Source organism: Bubalus kerabau, chromosome 1, assembly GCF_029407905.1.
Source record: "Bubalus kerabau isolate K-KA32 ecotype Philippines breed swamp buffalo chromosome 1, PCC_UOA_SB_1v2, whole genome shotgun sequence".
Taxonomy (NCBI): domain Eukaryota; kingdom Metazoa; phylum Chordata; class Mammalia; order Artiodactyla; family Bovidae; genus Bubalus; species Bubalus kerabau.
This window is the reverse complement of record NC_073624.1, coordinates 203,542,561-203,567,594: the sequence shown is the minus strand read 5'-3', so window position 1 is coordinate 203,567,594 and position 25,034 is coordinate 203,542,561. Positions and strand designations below refer to the sequence as shown.

The window sequence follows — 25,034 nt, the reverse complement described above, 5'->3', positions numbered from 1 at the left end:
GCATATTAAAAAGGAAAGACATTACCTTGCCAACAAAGGTCCATCTAGTCAAAGCTATGGTTTTTCCAGTAGTTAAGTACAGATGTGAGAGTTGGAAAATAAAGAAAGCTGAGCATTGAAGAATTGATGCTTTTGAACCGTGGTGTTGGAGAAGATTCTTGAGAGTCCCTTGAACTGCAAGGAGATCCAACTGGTCAATCCTAAAGGAAATCAGTCCTGAATATTCATTGGAAGAGTCAACTGATGCTGAAGCTGAAACTCCAATACTTTGGATACCTGATGCAGAGAACTGACTCATTGGAAAAGCCCCTTGATGCTGGGAAAGACTGAAGGCAGGAGGAGAAGGGGACACAGCTTGATTCCAGTTTGCACTTCACCCAGCCCAGCATTTCATATGATGTACTCTGCATATAAGTTAAATAAGCAGGGTGACAATATATAGCCTTGATGTGCTGCTTTCCCAATTTGGAACCAGTCCATCGTTCCATGTCCAGTTCTAAATTGTTGCTTCTTGACCTACATACAGATTTCTCAGGAGGCAGGTAAAGTGGTCTGGTATTCCCATCTCTTTAAAAATTTTCCATAGTTTGTTGTGATTCACACAGTCAAAGGCTTTGACATAGTCAATAAAGCAAGAGTAGATATTTTTCTGGAACTCTCTTGCTTTTTTGATGATCCAACCGATGTTGGCAATTTGATATCTGGTTCCTCTGCCTTTTCTAAATCCAGCTTGAACATCTGGAAGTTCTTGGTTCACATACTATTGAAGCCTGGCTTGGAGAATTTTGAGCATAACTTCGCTAGCATGTGAGATGAGTACAATTGTGTGGTACTTTGACAAACCTAGACACAGTATTAAAAAGTAGAGACATCAGTTTGCCAACAAAGATCCATATAGTCAAAGCTATGTTTTTTTTGGGTAGTCATGTATAGATGTTAGAGTTGGACCATAACAAAGACTGAGCACCAAAGAACTGATGCTTTCAAATTGTGGTGTTGGAGAAGACTCTTGATACTCCCTTGGGCTGCAAGGAGATCAACCCTGAATATTCACTAGAAGGACTGATGCTTAAGCTGAGGCTCCAATACTTTGGCCACCTGATGAGAAGAGTCGATCCATTAGAAAAGACCCTCATGCTACAAAAGACTGAGGGCAGGAGGAGAAGGGGGCAACAGAGGATGAGGTGGTTGGATGGCATCATCGACTCAATGGACATGAGCTTGAGCAAACCCAGGAAATAGTGAAGGACTGGGAAGCCTGGCGTGCTGCAGACCCCCAGTCCTGGCATGCTGGGGTCACAAAGGGTCTGATTTGACTGAGCAATAACATCTTTGACTCATGACATACATACATACATATATACACATATATATACATACATGTGTATGTATATACACATATATACAAATATATATACATAAATATATACACATATATATATAATTATAAAAGTCCTTAGTATGACAGGATAGTGCAAAGAACTACTCTGGTTATTGATAGCTCTGGATTTCATGTCTGACCAAAACCTCTGTTCACGGGGGCGGCAGCAAACTGAGATAGTAATTTCTTTACTAGGAAGATATGCTTGGTCTTTAGGAAGATTTAGAATTAAGTAGTTTGGAGAGTTGCACTCCCAGGATAATAAGGAAAGTTGCATCAGGCACCCACTCTCCAGGGAAACAGGCAAAACTGACTAATACTATTTTTAAAAACAACCACTTAAAGACTCTAGAAATTATCCTAGGGCATATTTGAATAAAAAAAAAAAACATTACTCAAGAAAATTCACAGGAAAACTTGGTATTAGGATAGTTTGTGGCATTTGAGTTATAACCCATTTACTACCTTGCCCTGGTTCAGGTTGATAGAAAGTCCTCTCCAGGTAAGTGTGGCCAAGAGAGCAGAGCTTCCTCTCAGCTTTCAGTCAAGACTTACCATATGTCATCTCCTCCAACTCCCAACTGAAGAAAATAAATTCCTGGTGAGTGTGGCCAAGAAGAGCAGAGGCTCCCTTCCTCCACCCAGCCTTTACTTTAAAACACAGAAGCTTTACTACAGTGCAGGAGGCTGAAAATGTTGGGACCCCAACTGCTCTCACCCCAAATCACTTGTAGGATAGAAGTACAAGAAGCTGCTACACCAGAAGCAGCAAGTCAATGGCTACTGCCCAGTCCTGTGCCCAGGAACTGCCCTGGAGGAGAGTCAGGCTATATAAGAAAAAAGAGCTCTAAAGCTCTCCCTAAAGTAAATGACTTTATCTGAAATGGAGTATGAGAAATTCAAGCCCAAGATTGCTCTCAAAACAAAAACTCTTCTTAGTTAAGAGCAACAAGCTAAATAATAGGCCAGCTAGTCATCAGAAAGAACCAGAGAAACAGCTCAGAAGAGCACATCTGCAGTCAAAACCTCAAAAACTACCCCTCCCCAAATTTAACTGGACTGCTGAGCAATTCTCCAGAATGATCAGCTGATAATTAGCGGAGGCTAATGGGAAGTATGCAATACAAAAAGAAGAAGACAGCTTAAGAGAAAGATGCTGAAAGCACATTCAATGAAAACCTGCTAAAATCACTGTAAAACTGGTGGTGTCTACACAACTTTGCTAATATAACAAAACAACAACAAAAACAGCTCTAAATTATACACTTTAATATGATAAACTCCATGGTCTGTGAATAATATCTAAATAAAATTGCTATTTTAAAAAATATAAAAATGCAATGAAAAAAGAATGTTCGATGTAATTAGTAAGAAAGAGGCTGGGCTATGTGCTTAGTCACTCAGTCGTGTCCAATTGTTTGCAACCCCATGGACTACAGCCCACCAGGCTCCTCTGTCCATGGGGATTCTCCAGGCAAGAATACTGGAATGGGTTGCCATACCCTCCTCCAGGGGATCTTCCCAACCCAGGGATTGAACCCAGGTCTCCCACATTGCAGGCAGCTTCTTTATCGTCTGAGCCACCAGGGAAGCCCAAGAAAGAGGCATTTTACCACTATTTGACATCATGTTTTGTTAAGGTGGGTTTCCTTCTCTACAAAGTAAACTACCTAACGGCAAGGACTTGACTTGACCTACTTTTTTCACTTTTATACCCCAGCACCTAGCATAGTAAGCTTTCAATAAATACTGTTGCATACATAAGCGAATATCTTTGCATTCCCTCTTACCTCGACCTTGGAATGCCCTTCTCCTCCTACAAAATTTCTTATCCTATCCCTTCATTTTCTTACATATCAAACACTAATCTCTCCTTCACTTCCTCTCTAGTACTAAGACAATTAGTTTGCATTATAAATGAAATTCAGAGTCTCAGATCTTCCTTTGACATTTTTGTTGCTTTATTTTGGGCACAACGCGAAACTTGTGGGATCTTAGCTCCTCTGGGTGTTGACAGTGAAAGCACCAAGTTCTAGCCACTGGATAGCCAAGAATTTCCTCAGATCTTCCTTTGTTATCTTTTGTGATCTTTCTTGTAAGCAATAGCATACAGGAGGCAAAAATATTTACTGAAGAAAATATTTACTAAACAACAACAACAAAAAAAAACCAGTTAAGCACTTTATATATAAACCCTGTAACTGTGATTTAAGCTAAACCTAATTGTTTCGGCTTATGCTTTAAGTTGCTCATAAAATATCATTACCTGTTTATTTAAAAGCATGCCCCCTTTATTAACCTAATTCTAATTACCTCAAGCTAATAAAACTATAGTTCTTTAAAACATTTTGTATTTAAGTTTATATTTAGCAAGTTACTTTACAATAAGAATGTGTACTTATTTATTATTAACAGCCATTTTTCTCACACTTTCCTACTCTACAATTGTCTGCATGTACTACGCTGGTGACTGGCTATCCAAATGTTAAACTATTTCTTACCAAACTAATGGTAAGCACAGAGTAACTGCTCTCCTAATTTTAAAATCCTTTTCCAAAAGAATAAAATGTCTAGGAATAAACTTAACCAAGGAGGTGAAAGACCTGTATGTTGAAAGCTACAAGACATTAATTAATGAAAGAAAATGAAGAACACACAAATAAATGGAAATATATTCCATACTCATGGACTGGAACAATTAACATTTTTTAAACGTTCATACTACAGATCACTGCCTTGTCATGGCAAAGGGGCCTGCATAATTCAATGAAACTATGAGCCATACATGGAAGAATTGATGCTTTTGAACTGTGGTATTGGAGAAAACTCTTGAGAGTCCCTTGGACAGCAAGGAGATCAAACCAGTCAATCCTAAAGAAAATCAACCCTGAATATTCATTGCAAGGACTGATGCTGAAACTGAAGCTCCCATACTTTGGCCACCTTATGAGAAGGGTCGATTCATTAGAAAAGACTCTGGTGCTGGGAAGGATTGAAGGCAGGAGAGGGATGACAGAGGATAAGATGGTTGGATGGCATCACTGAGTCAATGGACATGAGCTTTAGTAAGCTCCAGGAGATGGTAAAGGACAGGGAACCCTGGTGTGCTGCAGTCCATGGGGCCATAAAGAGTCGGACACAACAGAGAAACTGAACAATAATGTAGGGCCATCCAAGACAGACAGGATTCTGACAAAACCTGATCCACTGGAGGAAGAACAGCAAACCACCCCAGTATACTTGCTGTGATACTCTTATGAACTGTATAAAAAAACAATAAGATATGACACTGAAAGGTGAGTCCCTCATGTTGGAAGGTGTCCAACATGCTACTGGGTTAGAACGGAGGACAACAACTAATAGCCCCAGAAAGAATGAAGCAGCTGGGCCAAAGAGGAAGTGGAGCTCAGCTGTGGATGTGTCTGGTGATGAAATCAAAATCTGATGCTACAAAGAACAGTATTGCATAGGGACCTGGAATGTTAGGTCCAAGAATCAAGGTAAATTGGACTTGGTCAAGCAGGATATGGTAAGAACAAACATCGACATCTTAGGAATCAGTGAACTAAAATGGATGGGAATGGGGGAATTTAATTTAGATGACCATTATATCTACCACTGTGGACAAGAATCCCATACAAGAAATGGAGTAGCCCTCATAATCAACAAAAGAGTCTGAAATGCAGTACTTGGATAGAATCTCAAAAACAACAGAATGATCTCGGTTCACTTCCAAGGCAAGCAATTCAACATTACAATAATTCAAGTCTATGCCCCTACCACCAATTCCAAAGAAGCTGAAGTTGATCAATTCTATGAAGATCTATAAGACCTCCTAGAACTAACACCAAAAAAAGATGTTTTACTCATCACTGGGGATTGGAATGCAAAAGTGGAAAGTCAAGAGATACCTGGAGTAACAGGCAAGTTTGGTCTTGGAGTATAAAATAGAGCAGGGCAAAGGCTAAAGGCTAACTGAATTCTGTTACGAGAATGGACTAGTCATAGCAAACACCCTTTTTTCAACAACACAAGAGACAACTTTTACACATGGACATCACCAAATGGTCAATACTGAAATCAAATTGATTCCATTCTTGGTAACCAAAAATGGAGAAGCTGTATACAGTCAGCAAAAACAAGACTTGGAGCTGACTGTGGCTCAGATCATCAGCTTCTCATAGCAAAATTCAGACTTAAAACTAAAGAAATTGGGGAAAACCACTGCCAGCCAGGTACAACTTAAATCAAATCCCTTATGAATATGCAGTGGAGGTGACAAATAGATTCAAGAGATTAGATACAGTAAACAGTATGCCTGAAGAACTATGGACAGAGGTCCATAATATTGTACAAGAGGCAGCAAACAAAATCATCCCAAAGAAAAAGAACAGCAAGAAGGCAAAGTGGCTATCTGAGGAATCTTTACAAATAGCTGAAGAATGAAGAGAAGTGAAAAGCAAGGGAGAAAGGGAAAGGTACACCCAGCCAAACGCAGAGTTCCAAAGAATAGCAAGGAGAGACAAGAAGGTCTTCTTCAATGAACAATGCGTAAAAACAGAGGAAAACAACAGAAGGGGAAATATTAGAGCCTGCTTTAGGAAAATATGAAATATCAAGGGAACATTTCACCCAAAGATGGGCACAATAAAGAACAGAAACAGTAGAGACCTAGTAGAAGGACAAGAGACCAAGAAGAGATGGAAAGAATACATGGAAGAACTGTACGAAAAAAGATCTTACTGAACTGAATAAGAATGATGGTGTGGTCAGCCACCCAGACCCAGACATTCTGGACTGTGAGGTCAATTGAGCCTTAGGAAGGAAGCACTGCTGTCAATAAAGCTAGTAGATGTGGTGGAATTCCAGTGGAGCTATTCAAAATTCTAAATGATCATGCTATCAAAGTGTTGCACTCAAAATGTCGCAAATCTGGAAGACCCAGCAGCGGCCACAGGACTGGAAAAGGTCAATCCTCATCCCAATTCCCAAGAAGAGCAGCACTACAGAATGTTCAAAACATCAGACAACTACACTCATCTCCCATGCTAGTAAAGTCATGCTTAAAATCTTGCATGCTAAGCTTCAGCATTATGCAAACCAAGAACTTCCAGACATCCAAGCTGGATTTAGAAAATGTAGAGGAACGAGAGGTCAATTGTCAACATTCACTGGATCACAGAGAAAGCAAGGGAATTCCAGAAAAACATCTACTTCTGTTTCATCAACTATGCTAAAGTCTTTGACTGTGTGGATCATAACAAATTGTGGAAAGCTCTTAAAGAGATAGACCATATTACCTGTCTCCTGAGAAACCTGTATGTGGGTCAAGAGGCAACAGTAAGAACACTGTATGGAACAACCGGATTGAGAAAGGCATACAACAGGGCTGTCTGTTGTCATTCTGTTTATTTAACCTATACACTCAGCACATCATGAGAAACGCCAGACTGGGTGAGTTTCAAGCTGGAATCGAGACAGACAGGAGAAACATCAACAACCTCAGATATACAGATACCATTCTAATGGCAGAAAGAGAAGAGGAATTAAAGAACCTCTTGATGAGGGTGAAGGAGAAGAGTGAAAAAGCCAGCTTAAAACTAAATATTGAAAAAACAAAGATTATGGCATCTCACTCCATTACTTCATGGCAATCAAAAGAGGAAAAGGTAGAAGTAGTGACAGATTTCCTCTTCTTGAGTCTGAAAATCACTGCAGATGGTGACTGCAACCATGAAATCAGAAGACAACTGCTTCTCAGCAGGAAAGCTATGACAAACCTAGACAGTGTTGAAAAGCAGAGACATCACTCTGCCAACAAAGGTCCATATACAAGGTTACCATCTTCCCAGTGGGCATGTACAGTTGTGAGAGCTGGCCCATAAAGAAGGTAGCATGCCAAAGAATTGATGCCTTTGAACTGTGGTGCTAGGGAAGACTCCTGAGAGTCCCTTGCTCAGCAAGGAGATCAAATCAGTCAATCTTAATGGAAATCAACCCTGAATATTCACTGGAAGGATTGATGCTGACGCTCCAGTATTCTGGTCACCTGATGCAAACAGCCAACTCATTGGAAAAGTCTCTGATGCTGGGAAAGATTGCAGGCATAAGGAGAAGAGGGTGTCAGAGGATGAGATGGCTGGATGGCATCACCAATGCAATGGACATGAACTTGGGCAAACTTCAGGAGATGATGAGGGATAGGGAGGCCTGACTTGCTACAGTCCATGGGGTCACAAACAGCCAGACATGAATCGGCAACTGAATACCAACAACTACAGATTCAATGTAACCCTATCAAATTTCCAATGACATTTTTTACAAGAATATGACAAAAATTCCTAAAATTTGTGGAACCATTAAACCAAATAGCCAAAAAATCTTGAGAATGATGAATAAAGCTTGAGGCATCATGATCCCTGATTTCAAACTATTCTAACAAAGCTGCTGCTGCTGCTAAGTCGCTTCAGTCGTGTCCAACTCTGTGCGACCCCATAGACAGCAGCCCACCAGGCTCCCCCGTCCCTGGGATTCTCCAGGCATTTAAACAGTATTTTACTGGCATAAAACCACACGTAGATCAACAAAACAGAACACAGAGCCTAGAAATAAACCCATGCATATATGGTGAATTAATTAACAACAAAAATGCCAAGAATATACACCGGGGAAATGACAGTCTGTTCTAAATGGTGTTAGGAAAGTTGGACATTCAAATAAATGAAACTGAACCATACACAGAAATCAACTCAAAATGAACTAAAGATCTGAATGTAAGGCTGGAAACCATAAAACCACTAGAAGAAAAATATAGACAGTAAGCTCTTTGACTTACATCTTGGTAATGATTTTTTTAACCTGACACCAAAAGCAAAAACAAAAATAAACGAGTGGGACTATATTAAATAAAAAGTTTCTGCCCAGCAACAGAAACTATCAAGAAAATGAAATGATTAACCAACACACTAGAAGAAAATATTTGCAAATCATATATCTCATAGGGGGCTAATATGCAAAATATATAAAGCACTCATTTAACTTAAGAACAGAAACAAACAATCCAATTGAAAAATGAATATAAGATCTGAATAGACAATTTTCTAAAGAAGACATACAGATGGCCAACAGGTACATGAAAAAATGCTTTACATCATTAGTCATCAGTGAAATGCAAGCCAAAACCACAATGAGATATCACCTCACACCTGTTAGAATGGCTACTGTCAAAAAGAATAGAAATAAATGCTGGAGAAGGTGTGGAGAAATAAAAAACCAAGCATACTTCTAGAATTTACGTAGATCTCAGGAAGAAAAAATAATATCTGATACATATACTGATAGATTGGGTTTAGGTTTGGAAAACAGCTATTAAGATATCTCACTGACAATATCATTGTCTTGCTACCTGATCTTGTCCGTGTCAGAGGGTTTCAATTTCCTTTTTCATAGCACTGGCAATGAAACATCAAGAAAGTTCTGGGAAATAACCACTGAATCACAGGCAAATGTAATAAAATGTAGTCATTTATGACTATTTTAAACTAATTTATAACACAATGACCAAAGAGCTGAGATTTTTAACTCTTCTACATTTACAATGCATTGCAAATGTATTATAAATACTGTTTTCTGTCACCGGCTGTTATCTATACAACCCAATAAACATTTATTGGTTATCCATACAACCCAATAAGTGTTTATCAACTCTTAATACATAAATGGGGTTTTCAAATAATTTCCTTAAAGAAATTTTATGAAACATGCTTTTTCTTTTCTCATTAAGGTTGTATGAATAAACATACACACTTCCTGTCAGATGGACTGACTAGCTTCTGAAGTGAATGATGTAACACAAGGGTAAGCTGTCACTCACTCTCATATGCTGTCTTTGACAGCCTATAGGCATATGACTACAGATGCTAAAACCTACAAAAACAACTTTCAAAAGCTTAAATATTAATTAATATTTAAAAGTTTAATTAAATCTCTAACAATACTTACCAAAAGCTATTTTTCTCATAGTACTAATTTTAATCAAGAAAATCTTACAGAGGCAAAGTTTAAAGATTAGTGAACAGATTTACAAAAATCATTAATTTAAAAAGAATTTCTTTTACCCACTAAAGTAAAGCAAATGTAGAACCCAGAAAGATACCACACCTCAAATTTCCCAATACTCAACAAAAATTTTATAGTTCCACAGAGTGAAAAAGCAAGGAACAAAGAGTTTTATCACTCTTCAATAGATTAGTTGAACAGATACACTGCATCACACGTTAAAAATAGCAACAACTTTCCAATTTTAAAATGGACTGTGAAAAAACGAAATGCCACAGTGCCCTCTATTGTCATTTTAAAGAAACAAATAATTTGTAAAATAAACTCCAGGTTTTACATTTCTGAAACTATACTTAATATAACCAGCAAAATAAGGAACAACTTTTCATTATTAATATCACAATAAAATTTCATCTTATAAAGAGAAGCAATCTCAACCATGCCTAACAGCTTCAAGTATAGTAAACCATGATATTTTAATAACCCCCCAAAACCATTTCTATCACTACATTATTTTATTTTATAAATGCCTTCTGAAGTAGAGGAACAATAGGCTCAGAAAAATAAATCACTGTTTCGGGAGAGGAAGTAACTCTCTAAAAAGAATAAATATCTTTCGATGAGACATACTGACCTAAGCATGCCTAGAGCAGTGATTTCCAAAGTGAGTTAAGTAAATTATCCCAAGCAGGTGCAAAAAGGTAACATTATCACTTCTATTTATAATTAAGCATTACTAATATTCAGTATATAGAATAACAAGCCCTCTGTGGGATGGTATATCACATGGTAATGTGTCAGGATATGCAGTATCCTAATAGAAAAGGAGTTTCATAACATGAAGTGCTAACAGCATCCACAAGGAACCTACATATATTACAAAGAGTCTATGCTGAAGAAATTCTAACTACATAATCACAAACAAACAATAAGTATATGGCAGAGGTGTTTCTTCCTTACTGCTACTTCAAACTCTTCATTAGAGTTAATAAATCTCAGATATAACAATAACTTTAGAAAGTAGAAATTATAAAGATACTGGAACTGTGAAATCACATCTTACTATCAGTAACTTATTATCATGAACCTTACTATAAGTATATATTATGTTCCAAAAATACTAAATAGTAAGAGTAGGGCTCTATCACAATCAGCAAGCAATCACTCAGTCGTGTCTGACTCTGCGATCCCATGGACTGTAGTCTACTAGGCTTCTCTGTCCATGGGATTTTCCAGGCAAGAGTACTGGAGTGGGTTGCCATTTCCTTCTCCAGGGGATCTTCCTGACCCAGGGATTGAACCCAGGTCTCCTGCATTGCAGGCAGACACTTTACCTTCTGAGCCACCAGGGAAGCAGGACATTTTTAAACAGTTTATTTCATCATAATTTCTTCCTTTTATCTATGTTTTTCTATGTTTTATGATGCAAGTCATACATTAGTATATGATCAATGTGTATTATCAGAGATAAATATGTATACCTATCAGAATTACATCTTAAGTGTTTTAATCAACTATGGTATGTACTCAAAATAATTTAGGGATCACTGGCTTAGAGATAAGTTTGTTCCTACTACAGGACCTATAAAAAAATGTTAGTGTTATTATAATTAAAGAAGCCTTCAAATGAGCCAGATGCTTGGAAAACAAAACCCTGTGTCCAGAGATATAATTATATATAACAGCTATATAAAGCCTCTACTGGAGCTTCAATGACAAAATGGCAGATTAACACTGAGAATCTTATCCTAAAGTAAACATCTATAGTCAGTTATCTTATTATTTACTCTGTCTTCTTATATAGAAATAAAACAAATAAAAAATCTTAATAAGTTAAGTAAATCACTCTTTGCAAATTCTTATTTTATAGTTTCATAATTTGTCTTAAATATTACATACATAGACATGTTTTCTCATACTCAATTCACTATGAATTCTAGAAGAAACAATTTCTTACTCATTTTTCTATGTCCCTTTACTGGATACCAGAGAAGGCAATGGCACCCCACTCCAGTACTCTTGCCTGGAAAATCCCATGGACGGAGGAGCCTGGTAGGCTGCAGTCCATGGGGTCGCTAAGAGTCGGACACGACTGAGCGACTTCACTTTGACTTTTCACTTTCATGCATTGGAGAAGGAAATGGCAACCCACTCCAGTGTTCTTGCCTGGAGAATCCCAGGGACAGGGGAGCCTGGTGGGCTGCCGTCTATGGGGTCACACAGAGTCAGACACAACTAAAGTGACTTAGCTTAGCTTAGCTTAGCTTTACTGGATACTGTCTTAATAATAACTAAATGAACAAAGACTACCCCCATGATTAATCAAAGCAAGCCTCCAGGTCCATGAGTAGCATAATTCTATGTTCCTTAGCCACTGGCCAATGAAAAGGAACAGCATGAATGACCATCCTGACAAGCAAGGAGTCAAAGCTGATCTGTGAAGCTATTCAGGGGTCAACTATAAATGAAATAAAAAATTTTAAGAAAAAAGAAAAGATGAATGAAACTAAGACTAGTGAAACTAAGATTTGTTCTTAGAAAAGATAAACAAAACTGGGGCTTCCCTGGTGGCTCAGTAAAGAATCTACCTGTCAATGCAGGATACACAGGTTCAATCCCTGATCCAGGAAGATACCACATGCCATGGAGTAACAAGACCATGTGCCCCAACTATTGAGCCTGTGCTCTATAGACCGGAAACCACAACTACTGAGTCCACAGGGCCTAGAGCCTGTGCTCCTCAACAAGACAGGCCACCGCAATTGAGAGCCCGCGCACAACTGGAGAGCAGCCCCTGCTTCCACAACTAGAGCAAAGCCCTCACAGCAATGAAGAGCCAGCACAGCCGAAAATAAATACATAAAATTATTTTTCAAACGAGGAATGAGGAACAAAAGTGATAAACCTTCAGCCAGACTCATCAAAAACTAATAATAAGCAGATCCAAATAAATAAAATCAAGGACTTCCCTGGCGGCCTGCTGCTGCTGCTAAGTTGCTTCAGTCGTGTCCGACTCTGTGCGACCCCACAGACGGCAGCCCACCAGGCTCCACCATCCCTGGGATTCTCCAGGCAAGAGTATTGGAGTGGGGTGCCATTGCCTTCTCCACCCTGGTGGCCTAGTGGCTAGGATTCCAGGCTTTCAATGCAGTGGCCTGGGTCCAATCCCTGACCAGAGAAGATTCCACAAACTGCACGGTGCAGCCAAAAAGAAAGAAAAGAAAATCAGAAATGAAAGAGAAGTAACAACCAACACTATAGCTCATAAGAGATAACTATGAACTTCAATATAATACTATACACACCAGTACCATGGTCAACCTAGAAGAAATGGAAAGATTTCTAGAAATGCACAATCTCCCAAGACTGAATCAGGAAGAAATACAAGATATCAACAGACTAATTAATTAATAACATCAAAATACAATCAGTAATAAAAAATCCCCACAAACAAATGTCAAGGACCAAAGAGCTTGACAGGCAATTTCTACCAAATAGTTAGACTTAACACCAATGCTTCTCAAATTATTTCAAAGATCTGAAGAAAAAGGAATGCTTCCAAACTTACTATATGAGGCCAGATTTACCCTGATACCACAACCAGACAAAGACACAATAAGTAAAAAAATTACAGATTGATATTACTAATGAACATAGATGCAAAAATCCTCAACAAAATATTAACCAACAAAATTCTGCTTTACATTTAAAGAAACATACATCATGATCAAGTAGAACTTAGCTCAGGAACAAAAGATGGTTCAATACCCACAAATCAATCAGTGTGACAGACCACATTAACAAACTTAAGAATAAAACTCATATGATCATCTCAGATCCAGAAAAAACTTTAGACAAAATTCATCATCAATTTATGATAAAAACTCACAAGAAAGCAGATACACAGGGAATGTATCTCAACCTAATAAAGGTCATATACAAAACACCTACAGCCAACATCATATTCAACAGCACAAAATATTTTGTCCAATATCAGTAACAAGACAAGGATGCCCATTCCCACCACTTTTATTCAGGAGTATATTGAAGGTCCTAGCCACAGCAACTGAACAATAAGAAGAAATAAAAGGCATGCAAATCAGAAAGGAAAAAGTTAAACTGTCCCTGTTTACAGATGACCTGACACTATATATGAAATCCTAAAGACACCACCATAAAACCTATCAGAATAAATGAATTCATTATGTTGCAGGATATAAAATTAATACAAAGAAATCTGTTGCACTTCTATACACTATCAATGAACATTCGAAACCATTAGAAAAAATTCAGAAAAAAAAAATCCAATCACAATTGCATCAAAAAGAATAAAATGCCAAGGAATAAATCTAACCAAGGAAGTGAAAGATCCATACACTGAAAACTAGAGGCCACTGATGAAAGAAACTGAAGATGACACAAACAAATGGAAAAATATACTACAGATTGGAAGAATCAGTACTGTTAAAATGACCATACAACCCAAGGTAATTTACAGATTTAATGCAATCCCTATCAAAATACTATCATATTTTTCACAGAACTAGAACAAATAATACTAAAATTTGTAAAGCACCACAAAAGACTCTGAAAATCAAACAATCTTGAGGGAAAAAAAAAAATCCTGGCGGTATCGTGCTCCCTGATTTCAAAGTACACTACAAAGCTACAGTCATCAAAATTGTATGGTACCAGGACAAAAACAGACACACATCAATGGAACAGGATAGAGAGCCCAGAAATAAACCAACATTTATATGTTAGTCTATGATAAGAAGGCAATAATATACAGATGGGCAAAGACAGCCTCTTCGGTAATGGTACTGAGAAACCTGGATACATGCAAAAGAATCAAACTGAATTACTTCCTCACACTATATACAGAAATGAATTCAAATTCAAACCCTTAAATTTACATTTAAAGGCTTAAATGTAAAATCTGAAATCATAAAAACCCTACAAGAAAACATAGCCTGTATGCTTTGACATTGATCTTAGCACTATATATTTTTGGGGGGTACGTCTCCTCAGGCAAGAGAAACAAAAACAAAACCAAAGCAGGGAAACTATCAATAAAAAAGGTATACGGGAATTCTCTGTACTATTGTTACAACCTTTAAGTCTAAAATTATTTTTAACTTAAAATTAAACCAATCAGTAGCCAAATTCCAACTCTTATACTCCAAAAGAAAATAAGAATGAGTCGCCATCGCCACTGTAAAATTTTTACATCTTACACTACATTAGATTCTCCTTCCAAAGAATTCATTATTTATCAAGGAGAGTCATAAAAATGGATAAAGAGGGTCAAAAGGTACAAACTTTCAGTGATAAAATAAACTGCATATTTGAAAGTTGCTAAGAGAGTAGACCACCTGATGTGAAGAACTGACTCATTGGAAGAGACCCTGATGCTGGGAAAGATTGATGGTGGGAGGAGAAGGAGACGACAGAGGATGAGATGGTTGGATGGCATCACCAACTCAATGTACATGAGTTTAGGTAAACTCCAGGAGTTGGTGATGGACAGAGAGGCCTGGCGTGCTGCAGTCCCTGGATCATGAAGAGTAGGACATGACTGAGCAACTGAACTGAACTGAACTGAAGAGAGTAGAGTCAAAAGTTCTCATCACAAGAGAAAAAATTCTTCTGTAACTATATTAAGGTGACAGATGTTAACTAGACCTATTGGGGTATCATTTTGCATTGTATATAAATATCAAATCATTATGCTGTAGTACACCTGAAATTAATATAAGGTTATATGTCAACTAGACCTCAATAAATACATAAAAAAAGAATCTATGTTTTGCTAAAGCAATGGTAACTGCTGCATTTTTTGTTTAGTGATTTCTTCCCTTTGAGGGTTTGCATTAAAGATTCAATTTCAAGTATATTAAGCGTGATATATATGCTTTGTTTGTTAATTACTCAGGTAACTCTGTACCTTCAATATTGTTGAAAGTGCATTGCTGATAGAAATGTAAAATAGTTGAAACTGCTATGGAAAACAGTTTGGCAATTCCTCAAAAAGTCAAACACAAAAAACTACCATAAGAGCCAGCAATTCCACTCCTAGAAATATATCCAAAAGAATGAAAAGCAGAAACTAGATTTGATATTTGTATACCAATGTTCACAGTAACACTATTCACAGTAGCCAAAAAGAAACACAAGTATCCATCAACTAAAGAATGGATAACAGATAAATTAAAATGGCATATACATACAATTCAGGGTTTCCCAAGTGGCACTAGTGGTAAAGAACCCGCCTGCCAATCCAGGAGACGTAAGAGAGTCAGGTTCGAAGCTTGGGTCGGGAAGATGCCCCAGAGGAGGTCATGGCAACCCACTCCAGTATTCTTGCCTGGGAAATCCCATGGACACAGGAGCCTAGTGGGCTACAGTCCATACGGCCGCAAAGAGTTGGACACAACCAAAGCAACTCTGCATGATGCATGCATACATACAATTCAGTCATAAAAATGAAATTTTGATGGAACCTGAAAGCACTATTCTTAGTGAAATGTCAGAAAACAAATATTGTATGATTATACAAAGGATCTAGTGTAGGTAATTCTCAGAAACAGTATTAATAGAATAGAGGTTAGCAAGGCCTGGGGGAGAAGAGGATGAGAAAATATTATTTAACAGGTACAGATTTTATACTGGGGATGATAAAAAGTTTTGGGTAGAGATAAGCAGTGATGGTTATACAACATTATGAATGTATTTAATGCCACTGAATTATGCATTTATAAAAGGTTAAAAGGATAAATTTGTTACATACATATTAACACAATTTTGTAAAACTGAGCTGCCAAGTAACACATTTACATGGACAAATAAATCATACACATCTTTAAGACATTTTCTAGAGCAGCTTTAGATGCACAGAAAAACTGACAAGAATGTACAGAGCTTTTCTATACACCGCTTGCCCCAACACATGCATAGCCTCCCCGTTAACATCATCCCCAATAAGAGTGGCACATTTGTTACAAATGACAAACCTACACTGACAATTTGCACAGACTTCTAAAAATAATTTCTATCCCTCTATTGAGAATCTCTGTTGCATCATGGTCACCGTATTTTTTCCTTTAGTTCTTTGTATCTACTATAAGAGTACTTCAAATACTTTGAAGTATTTTTCTACTAAATCCGAAATCTTGATCCATTCAAAGACAGTTCCTACTTTCTATTGTTCTCCCTGTATGTGAGTCACACCTTCCTGTTACTTTGCATGTTCAGTAAGCTCTGGTTGAAAACTGGACATTTTTAGACCATCTAGTACAGAAACTCTGGATTCTACTTAATTGTTCTGGTTCTGGTTCTTTGTAAATTTCAGTTCAGTTCAGTTTGGTTGCTCAGTCATGTCCGACTTTTTGCGACCCCATGAACTGCAGTACGCCAGGCCTCCCTGTCCATCACCAACTCTCAGAGTCCACCCAAACCCATGTCCATTGTGTCGGTGATACCATCCAACCATCTCATCCTCTGTCGTCCCCTTCTCCTCCTGCCCCCAGTCCCTCCCAGCATCAGGGTCTCTTCCAATGAATCAACTCTTCACATGAGGTGGCCAAAGTATTGGAGTTTCAGCTTCCACATCAGTACTTCCAATGAATGCCCAGGACTGATCTCCTTTAGAATGGACTGGTTGGATCTTCTTGCAGTCCAAGGGACTCTCAAGAGTCTTCTCCAACACCACAGTTCAAAAGCATCAATTCTTCAGTGCTCAGCTTTCTTTATAGTCTAACTCTCACATCCATACATGACTACTGGAAAAACCATAGCCCTGACTAGACGGACCTTTGTTGGCAAAGTAATGCCTCTGCTTTTTAATATGCTGTCTAAACTTAGTTAAACTTAAACTGCTATGGCCCATATTCAATTCCTGGTCGGGGAACTGAGATTCCATAAGCCTCAGCATAGCATAAATAAATTAATAAATAAATAAAACAAAACTTAAAGAGTTCTCATCATAAGGAAAAAAATTTTTTTAATTTTTTTAATCTATATAAGATGACATATGTACTACAAATTTATCAGAATAATCATTTCATGGTATATGTAAGTCAAATCATTATGCTGTATTTAAACTTATACAGTGCTGTATGTCAGTTATATCTCAATAAAACTGGAAAAAATTAAAGTACATTACATATTTTTAAAAATAAATGAAAAAACCAAATGTTATACTAGACTATCTCAGAATATATTCTCTCAGTACATAAGCACTAACAGAACTATAAATTTTTAATTCGGGACAAATATAAACATAGTTAAAAAATTAATGTGCTTTGATGTTCTTTGAAGAAAACATCTATCAGAGGGAAATGATAACATTCTTGTTTTTCTTGTGGAAAATAAATCAAACATTTAGAAAGCTCTGATGTGGTTTTTTTTAATTGGTCACTCATCTTTGGAGACTTAATTAAGATTAAGAAAAAAACTCCCTCTTGAGATATATCATTTTTGCTCAACTTTGAACATATGATTAGCTTGCATAGTAATTTGTAAATCAGTTAGCGTCCCACATATCTTAGGAATAAACTACTTCAAAGAATAAACAGATTTTCTAGATTAACAAGAAAGAACAAATTAACTTAGTGTCTTAAGAATATGATACTTTTGATATGCACAAGGAATTAAATTTGAAGACTATCTAAATTTTTATCCTAAAAATTATCATCAATAATCTAGCTTATTTTAAATTTACCCAAACAGATCTCTAAGTGTCAATACCAACTCAACAATCTCAATTATTATAAAGTAATTGCTTTGGGAATTACCATTTTTTACTTTTACCTATAAAACGTGCAGGCTGATTTACTGGTCTGCTCAGGCAGACTAGACCACAATGACGTACATGAGACCCAGATGAAAAAGCAAGTATCTATGAAGGGCAGCCAGTTAATCAGAGATGAATGAAGCAGGATGGACTGGGAGCAAGGATGACCTGGACAGATCATACCCAATCTAAAGGCATAACCAATACTCAGGATGGTGGCCCCAAAGCTGCTAGATCTCCCCATTCTTACAGAAATCAGAAATCTGGATTGTGATATAAAACATCCTCATTTTTAACTATTAGCAACTAATTTCAAACTGGTAAAAATATAATTTTAAACAAAACATCTGTGGGCTGCCAGCTTGTGGCCCCTGTGTTCTTCTTAAACACCTACAGTCTTCCCTGCTTCACTTTCTCATGTTTTCATTCCCATCACCTTTTTCTCCTGAATATTCAAGCCTAAAGAATACAGAATAGGTTAAGACATGGAATAAGGAAACAAGATGTTATTAAAGGATACAAACTTGGAAGCAGAAGATGAATAAATGCTGGAGATCTAATGCACAGCACTGTGATACAGTCAACAATACTATATTACATACTTCAAACTTGCTAACAGACTACATCTTAAAACTTCTCAGCACAGAAAAGGAAATGATAATTAGGTGACAATAGCTAACCAGTACCAGGGATAATCATACTGAATATATAAATGCATCAAATCAACAGGCCGTATAACCAGTACCAGGGATAATCATACTGAATATATAAATGCATCAAATCAACAGGCTGTATACCTTAAACTTACATAATATTGTACACTGACCAAATGTATCTCAATTTACATAAAAAAGGAGCTGTGTGCATGCTAAGTCACTTCAGTTGTGCATGACTGACTCTCTGAGACCCTATGGACTGTAGCCTACCAGTCTCCTCTGTCCCTGAGATTCTCCAGGAAAGAATACTGGAATGGGTTGCCATGCCCTTCTCCAAAGAATCATCCCAACCCAGAGATCGAACCCATGTCTCTTATGTCTCCTGCATTGGCAGGTGGGCCCTTTACCACTAGTACCACCTGGGAATCCCAAAAAAGGAGCTAGAAAATACTAATGCTCAGGCATCCTGTTACTAAGCTTGAAGTAAACATACTTCTTCATGACTACTGGAAAAACCATAGCTTTGACAATACTTAGCTTTATCAGCCAAGTAATATCTCTGCTTTTTAATATGGTGCCTAGGTTGGTCATAGCTTTTCTTCCAAGGAGCAAGCGTCTTTTAATTTCATGGCCATAGTCACAATCTGCAGTGATTTTGGAGCCCAAGAAAGGAAAGTCTATCACTGTTTCCATTGTTTCCCCATCTATTTGCCATGAAGCGATGGCACCAGATGCCATGATCTTAGTTTTTTGAATGCTGAGTTTTAAGCCAGCTTTTTTACTCTACTCTTTCACTTTCATCAAGAGGCTCTTAAGTTCTTCTCTTTCTGCCATAAGGATGGTGTCATCTGCATATATGAGTTTATTGATATTTGTCCCAGCAAATATCAATTCCATCTTGTGCTTCATCCAAGCCCAGCATTTTGCAGGATGTACTCTGCGTACATAACTTAAAAAAGCAGAGTGACAATATACAGCCTTGACATACTCCGTTCCCAATTTGGAACCAGTCCATTATTCCATGTCCAGTTCCAACTGCTGCTTCTTGACCTGCATACGGACTTCTCAGGAGGCAGGTCAGGTGGTCTGGTATTCTCATCTCTTTCAGAATTTTCCAGTTTGTTGTGATCCACACAGTCAAAGGCTTTGGTGTAGTCAATAAAGCAGAAGTAGATGTTTTTCTGGAACTCTTTTGCTTTTCTGATGATCCATCAGATGTTGGCAATTTGATCTCTCTGGTTCCTCTGCCTTTTCTAAAATCAGTTTGAATATCTGGAAGTTCTCAGTTCACATACTGTTGAATCCTAGTTTGGAGAATTTTGAGCATAATTTTGCTAGCCTGTGAGATGAGTGCAGTTGTGCCGTAGTTTGAACATTCATTGGCACTGCCTTTCTTTGGGACTGGAATGAAAACTGACCTTTTCCAGTCCTGTGGCCACTGCTGAGTTTCCCAAATTTGCTGGCATATTGAGTGCAGCACTTTCACAGCATCACCTTTTAGGATTTGAAATAGCTCAAGTGGAATTCCATCACTTCCACTAGCTTTGTTCATAGTGATGCTTCCTAAGGCCCATTTGACCGCATTCCAGGATGTCTGGCTCTAGGTGAGTGATCACACCATTGTGATTATCTGGATCATAAAGATTTTTTTTGTATAGTTCCTCTGTTCATTCTTGCCACCTCTTCTTCACATCTTCTGCTTCTGTTAGGTCCATACCGTTTCTGTCCTTTATTGTGCCCATCTTTGCATGAAATGTTCCCTTGGTATCTCTAATTCACTTGGAATCTAATTTTCTTTTCTGTGAGAGTTGGACCATAAAGAAAGCTGAGCACCAAAGAATTGATGCTTTTGAACTGTGGTGCTGGAGAAGACTCTTGAGAGTCACTTGGACTGCCAGGAGATCAAGCCAGTCAATCCTAAAGGAGATCAGTCCTAAATATTCATTGGCAGGACTGATGCTAAAGCTGAAACTCTAATACTTTGGCCACCTGATGCGAAGAACTGACTCACTGGAAAAGACCCTGAAGCTGGGAAAGACTGAAGGCAGGAGAAGAAGGGGACGACAGAGAATGAGATGTTTGGATGGCATCATCATGGACATGAGCAAGCTTCCGGAACTGGTAATGGACAGGGAAGCCTGCGGTGCTGCAGTCCATGGGGTTGCAAAGGGTCAGACATGAATAAGCGACTGAACTGAAACATACTTCAGCTTAAAAAGTATGAAAACAGAGCTACTCCTGCAGATTTAATAGCTCCACTTCAACTAGTGACTACATCCACTCCACAATCAAAAGAAAAAGGCTTCTTCAGCAAGCGTGGAGCGTACAGCAGAGTCAAGCCCTTGCAGGAGCTTGGGAGCCAAGCGGACTGGAGCCAGAGACCCTGCTCTGCTACCTGATTGTTACCTCCACCTTTTCATCCTTTAAAAGCTAATGATATCATCAACTCCAGAAGGCTGTTATGGGACATAAATAAAATAACAAATATAAAACACCTCATCTCAGTGGATAACCTGCTAATGACCAGTATCTAATAAATGGGTGCTATTTTTATTGATGTGGTTTCACACAATCCTTACAACTTTGTACTTTTGAAAGAAAAAAAGCACTGGAGAGAGAAAAATTATGTCTCAGGGCCTATCTGTGTCAGTTTATGTATATGTTGTCCCTACTGTCTTCCTCCCTCAGACACATTAAAAAATTCTCTGTACTTATTTTTATGACCAATGATTTGCAAGTGATTTCCAACTCTTGTCCTCAGGCAGTAATATCCACAGAAGACATAAAAATATAATTAAGATGTTTGGCATCTTTACTATAATGAGGCTCTAACTCTTCCCAGGCAAGCCTTTACCACTGTATCACTATTCAGTTTGCATTTTTCTTAATAAAACAGAGTATAAATTATGATAGCTAAAAGCCACCCACAGAAGTCAAATTGACACCTCCATTCAAAACAAAAAAACTTCAGTGGCTATTTTGTCGGGCTCTAGTGCTTTAGGCTCAAACTTCCTGCTGCTGCTTAGTCCCTCAGTCACGTCCGACTCTTTTCAACCCCATGGACTATAGTCTACCAAGTTCCTCTGTCCATGGGATTTTTCAGGCAAGAATACTGGAATGGGCTGCCATTTCCTTCTCCAACAGATCTTCGTGACCCAGGGATCCAACTCATATCTCCTGGATTGCAGGCAGGTTCTTTATCTGCTAAGCCAAAGAGGAAGATTAGAAAAGTGAAAGTGGTTAGACGCTCAATCATGTCCGACTCTCTGCAACCCCATGGACTTCAGTCCACCAGGAATTCTAACTTCCTAACACAGCTTATTTGGCCCTTCCCAACAGAACCACCATCAACCTCTGCAGCCTCACTTCTCCTTCCTTTCTGCCAAGCTCTCCAAATACACTGTACAGATACAGTGTACTCCTGTACATGCTGTTCCTTTTAACAAGGACATACTTTTTATAAAATTTGTAACCTGCAATACCAAACTAGTATGGATCTTTTGAAGGATATTTCATTCATATTTTGTTATGGAATCCAGAGTCGCAAAACACACCTCAGAAGACGCTCAAGACAGTGGAGTACAGCTTATTATGCCAGCGGGTCCAAGAGGAATCAGTTCCCAACAAGGACCCTGATGTTTCTGAGAGGCCCATTTTTATACCCCACCCCCAAATGACTGGTTACATGTTAGCAACCTCTTTGTTGTATATGACTGAGTTTTTTAACAAGTAGGGGCTAGGAGAACAAACAATTAAAGTTAAGGGGGAAGGGGGACAATGGTTATACATCAAGGGGGGATGTCTCCTTGGTTAATCTAACAGGGGCAGCCTGACCTCAACTACAATCTCCATTTGCCATCTTTAGGGAGGAAGTCTCCAGGAGACCTGGTTTCCATTAGCAACGGTTTCCTCACTCTTGGGCAGAGTTCAGGCCCAGTTTACATCCTATCCTTAAGACGGATGACAGGCCTCAAGATGGAGTCTCTCCTGCTTTCCTCACACTGGCCCCAACATTTAAGATATGCTCTATTTCTAATGAGCAAGATTCTGCTGAGAATTTAAATTGAGTCTACACTTCCCGAACAAAACCAATCTCTAGAACTCTTTGCTGTTGCTGCTGCTAAGTCGTTTCAGTCGTGTCCGACTCGGTGCGACCCCATAGATGGCAGCCCACCAGGCTCCCCCGTCCCTGGGATTCTCCAGGTAAGAACACTGGAGTGGGTTGCCATTTCCTTCTCCAATGCATGAAAGTAAAAAGTGAAAGTGAAGTCGCTCAGTCGTGTCCAACCCTTCGCAACCCCATGGACTGCACCCTACCAGGCTCCTCCGTCCATGGGATTTTCCAGGCAAGAGTACTGGAGTGGGGTGCCATTGCCTTCTCCCTAGAACTCTTTAGGCAGTGACAATTATAGTAATGTATTTAAATGAATAGTGTTTTAAGTATTAAAAAAGGGCAAAATAATTGTGACGTACTGATCACTCAAACCTAAAAATGCATTTCAATTTTAAAAACTATTATAAGCATAACAGTAAAGAAGTTCACTCAGGCAACTAGTTGAGACTCTAACAGCCTAATGAAATAAAATATAAAGAGCTATAAATTATATTTTATTGGTAACACCTAAATATTCTATTTCTAGAACTGTATCCTAACCAATTAAAACAAAATGCGTAACATGTCAAGGGAAGAAGAGTCTTTAAAAGGTAGAAAATGTCACCAGAAAAAGCAAAACACAGAAATGTCAGAGTGAATTACAATTCTCAAATATTAACTAAATAAAACTGAAAACAAGCTAAAATCCAGTACATTTTTTAAACAGTAGATCAGGTTAGAGGGTAGAGAGGAATGAAAAGGCAGAGAAAAGGCAGCGAAAACACTCTGCATGAAACTATAATAGCAGATAAATGTTATTACAAATTTGTCCAAACTTCAAGTATGTACAACGCCAAGAGTGAACCCTAATCTAAACTATGGACTTTTAAGTGATAATGATGTGTCACTCGAGTCCATCAATTGTAACAAACGTACCACTCTGGTAGGGGATGTTGATAACTGAGAAGCTATGCATGTGGTGGGGGGATGGAGGGGACAGAGGCCATAAGGGAAATCTCTGTACCTTCCTCTCAAGTTTGTTATCAATCTAAAAGTGCTTTAAAACACAAAGCCTATAATGGGGCAAGAAGAAACCGATCAGAAACATTATAAAATTTTGCTAACCACAGAAGACTAATTTTTAAACTATTTCAACTAGCAGTTCTGAGTAAACTAAAAGCTATATGATAAAGCTAGCATAATTTAGCTCTGGATTTATATTTGAAACATTTTTCTTTCAGCGTTCTAGTAGACCTCTTTGCCACATTTTTAAGTGTTATCATCGAACAACTTTAGACAACTTATTTAAATAAATTGTATTCACATACCCTCTATTCCAAACAGTCTCTTCTAGATACAAACTACTCACCTTTGTCAAAGGTCTACGGAATATCTACTAAACATATACAGTCAGAAAATATAAAAAGACGCTTACACTCAAGATTCTGACTCTGAGGACTTTTGATTCAGCCCTGGGTAAAGGTCAAATGGTAAAGAAAAGCAACCATTCTGTCCTTCTGCTCCCCTTCTTGAAACACTTTTCTCTTGGTTGAATAATTCTTATCTTTCTTTTTTTGTGTGTGCTTCATCAGTGTCACTTTTTTCTTTTTTTTGCTGTTTTATTTTTATTTTTTAACTTTACAATATTGTATTGGTTTTGCCATATATCAAAATGAATCCACCACAGGTATACATGTGTTCCCCATCCTGAACCCTCCTCCCTCCCCATACCATCCCTCTGGGTCGTCCCAGTGCACCAGCCCCAAGCATCCAGTATCATGCATCAAACCTGGACTGGCGACTCGTTTCATATATGATATTATACATGTTTCAATGCCATTCTCCCAAATCATCCCACCCTCTCCCTCTCCCACAGAGTCCAAAAGACTGTTCTATACATCAGTGTCTCTTTTGCTGTCTCTTATACAGGGTTATTGTTGCCATCTTTCTAAATTCCATATATATGCGTTAGTATACTGTATTGGTGTTTTTCTTTCTGGCTTACTTCACTCTGTGTAATAGGCTCCAGTTTTTTCAGAAATCTTTCCTGAC

At 38.1% G+C, this 25,034-nt stretch overlaps 1 protein-coding gene across 1 annotated transcript in view; it reads right to left on the bottom strand.

The window, feature by feature from the left end:
- Positions 1 to 25,034, bottom strand: part of DTWD2 (DTW domain containing 2) — a 74,189-nt gene that overhangs the window by 47,918 nt on the left and 1,237 nt on the right. The gene's annotated exons all lie outside the window — the stretch shown is intronic.